General features: G+C 51.6%; 1 pseudogene; it reads left to right on the top strand.

Moving 5' to 3' along the window:
* The first annotated feature begins 301 nt into the window (after window positions 1-301).
* On the top strand, window positions 302-433 carry LOC116092738 (annotated as a pseudogene).
* The last annotated feature ends 3,170 nt before the right edge of the window (window positions 434-3,603 follow it).

The raw sequence follows: 3,603 nt of genomic DNA, 5'->3' as shown, positions 1-3,603 counted from the left end.
GTGTGTGTGTGTGTGTGTGTGTGTATGTGCACCTGTGTGTGGATGCCAACAGACAACTTGGTGGCTGTTTCTCAGGAGTTATCCACATTTTTTTTGTTTTTCAAAGAGTCTCCCCACTGGCCTGGAACTCATTCAGTATGCTAGACTGACTGCTAGACTGACTGGCCAGGGATCCAGGATCGGGGTCCACCTCTCTTTTTGCTCTTCTCACCCTTTACCCTCTTAATCTCCCGTACCCCAGCTTGAATTACAAGCATCAAGCATGTGCTACACTTGATTTTTTTTTTCTAAAAAAAAAAAGGACCCCTGGCAATGAGCAAAGAGACACCTTGTTGGTGGTATTGTTCTTATACCAGTCAGGGGTAGAGCAGTGTTCATCCTAGCTTGATGTCTGGCTTGGTGGTCAAAACTGCTTTATGCCTAGGACACATAAAAATCAAATCAAATCCAGGCAGTGCAGCCCAGGAGGAAGAAGACAGATATTGACCTGTGTTTCTCCGTGCTGCACAGTGTAGGCAGGAAAAGATGCCCTCAGACCTACCCTCCACCCCATAGCACACACAGAGCCCTGCCTCCTACCATGCAGACAGAGACCTGCAAACCACCGTGCCACTCACAAACCTGGTCCCCCACCACCACCCATGCAGGCACAGGCAGACATAGGCATCTGCTTGCCTCCATACCATGCAGTGTGGATAGAAGGTGTCACTCGGGGACCCACCACTCACATGGCCAGCCTGCAGCAGGAGCCACCACCATGTGCAAGTATATGGTGGACAGGTGAGAGCGAAGTGGAGCAGCTTGAGCTTTATGAAGAGAGATGGAACTGGAGACCTGAGGGTGGAGAGGAGTAGCCATTGTGAGTGGCCAGCCCTGCCGCTCAGGGCCATGGTAAGGTCCAAGCCTGAGTTGTCCCTGAGGGCCATGTCTGGGTCCATGACTACACAGCATCAGGAATTGGTGTCAATGTTGGAGGCTCGAATTATCACTAAAGAACATGGGAATGTCCCTGGCCGGGGCAGCTTCCCAGGGATCACATGGATGTCCAGGGGCTGTGGGGAACTGGCCCCACCCCTCATTGGTTGGAGCACTCAGGAGAGCTGGCAGCACAGTGGAGCTGGCCCTGGTGGCAGGAGATGGAGGTTGGGGGCTGGGGGTGGGGATAAGTGTGGGAGAGCTGACACCTTCAATAGGAAAGTAGCTCACAGGGTCATGAGCAAAAGAGAGTTGCCCCTGCCCCTCACCAGCGGCAGCCTTTGGGAGAGCAGGTGCTATACCTCACCTGGACAGCACAGCAGAGCTGACGCTGGGGGGGGGGGCAGGTGAGCTGCCCCCCTGAGGGCAAGATTGTAGGAGAGCTGCCCCGCCAATCACCTGCTTCTAGTTGGTGTGGGTGCTGGCATGGTGCCCTTTCCACTTCCCCCTCACTGGCTGCAGCACTTCGAAGAGCAGGCCCTGCATCTCATCTAGGCAGCACAGTGGAGCTGGCCCTGATGGGTGAGCCAACCCAGAGGGTGTGAGAGCAGGAGAGCTGGCCCAGCTCCTCACAGGCTGCAGCACTTGGGAGAGTGGGCCCAACACCTTGACTAAGCAGCACAGTGGAGTTGGCCCTGAAGATGTGGGTGAGCCGGCCCTGAGGGCAGAAGAGCAGGAGAGCTGAGCCTGCCTTCGGCCAATGGTGCTGGAGAGCTTGCTCTGGTGGTGCCGTTAAGGGTGAGCCAGCACTCTGACCAGCTCAGCCACCACCCAGGCCCACATCCAGGCCTCTGAGTTGGCCCACTCCAAAATGTATGTCATCTGCGAATGATTGGGACCTGTGAGCAGGCTGGTCCTACTAAGCCAAAGCTGCAGGATCTCCATGACATAGCAATAACAGGATAACCCCGGAGGAGTCCCGGTGTGGACGCTGTCACAAGCCAGAGATCTCAAACCAGACCAATGACTCAGTGTAATGAACATTGGCAAGTAAAGATGTATGGACAGAGGGGTATACTGTGGGACACACCGTGACACACTACAGCTCCCACGATGAGATGTTTTTCTGTGTTTTGGTTTTGTGTGTGTGTGTGTATGTGTGTGTGTGTGTGTGTATGTGTGTGTACATGTGCATATACGTGTACACAAGCACACATTTGTTTTATTTGGGGCCGAGGGAGGTTGCAAGAGCAAAGGGCAGATATGAGGGGACAGGGAGATGAGTAGTATTGGGTAAATGATGTGAAACAACAAACCAATAAAAAGTTTTTAAAAATACAAATAAATAACCGGGTGGTGGTGGTGCACGCCTTTAATTCCAGGACTTGGGAGGCAGAGGCAGGCGGATTTCTGAGTTCGAGGCCAGCCTGTTCTACAGAGTGAGTTCCAGGACAGCCCGGGCTACACAGAGAAACCCTGTCTGAAAAAAACCAACCCCCCCCAAAAAAAACCAAATAAATAAAAAATAAAAACAATGGGGCTGGAGAGATGGCTCAGGGGTTAAGGGCATTGACTGCTCTTCTGAAGGTCCTGAGTTCAAATCCCAGAAACTACATGGTGGCTCACAACCATCTGTAATGAAATCTGATGCCCTCTACTGGAGTGTCTGAAGACAGCTGCAGTGTACTTTCATATAATAAATAAATAAATAAATAAATAAATAAATAAATAAATAAAAAACAATGTAAATGAGGTTGTTGAACTCGGGTCCTCTTGCTTGCACTAAAAGCTCTTTACCAGCTAAAATATCTCCCAATCCTGTTTTAGTTTGGGGGATTTGTTTGTTTGTCTGAGCCCAAGTTTTATTCTATAACCCAGGCTAGCCCTGAATTCATAGCAACCCTCCTGTCTCAGCCTTAGTACTAGAACTACAGGCCTGAGCCATCACATCAGCCTTTCAGGGGCCACTAGAATTATTGTCTTCTCACAATGATCTGCCTGAGGTATACATCCACATCACAGATAGGCAAAACATATGTGTGTCCTTCAACCTGCCCGGGAACATGGAGCCAGAACAGGTTACCAACCTTACTGCTTTCCTCTGATGGAGGCCAAGTGGGGAGCTAGTCCCCCTAGCAGGGCAAATTTTAGCAAAGGTCTGCCACTGGTCACAAAACCTCCCTGAGGACTGTGGGTGAGACACTTATGGGCCCCACCATCTGGTTAGGCTAGCCCAAGCTCTTCATCCCCTGCCTCAGCAGCTGTTTAATTCCATCAGCGTTCACAGCTGTAAAATGGGTATACAGTGACACCTCTGTCCACGGAAGGACAGCCATAGGGTTTCTGGATGCGAGGCCTGACATCTTTTAGAACTCGCTACCACTGGTTTCTTTGTATGACATGGGGATCAGCAAGGCCTCCCCCCACTTTTTAGCAGAGGTCCCTAAAAGTCTGAGCTTCTGGGGTTCAACACTCCTAAGATGGCCCCTGACCTAATGAGGACTGTCCTAGGCCAGGCCATGGAGAGGCATGGGGACTGATGGCTGCCCCATACCCACACCAGTTCCCAACAGCTTTAGCAAGTGGAGGTCAGCCTCTGGAAATGACCCCCAGACTGCCAGAGTGCCTCCCTCACAGGCTTAGAGCCTCCCCATTTGGAAGCACAAGCCTCAGAGGAGTGCAGCTTGG

The sequence above is a fragment of the Mastomys coucha genome, unplaced genomic scaffold (assembly GCF_008632895.1).
Source record: "Mastomys coucha isolate ucsf_1 unplaced genomic scaffold, UCSF_Mcou_1 pScaffold15, whole genome shotgun sequence".
In the NCBI taxonomy this organism is placed as follows: Eukaryota; Metazoa; Chordata; class Mammalia; order Rodentia; family Muridae; genus Mastomys; species Mastomys coucha.
Note: the sequence above shows the minus strand (reverse complement) of the source record. Positions and strands in the feature narration are given on the sequence as shown.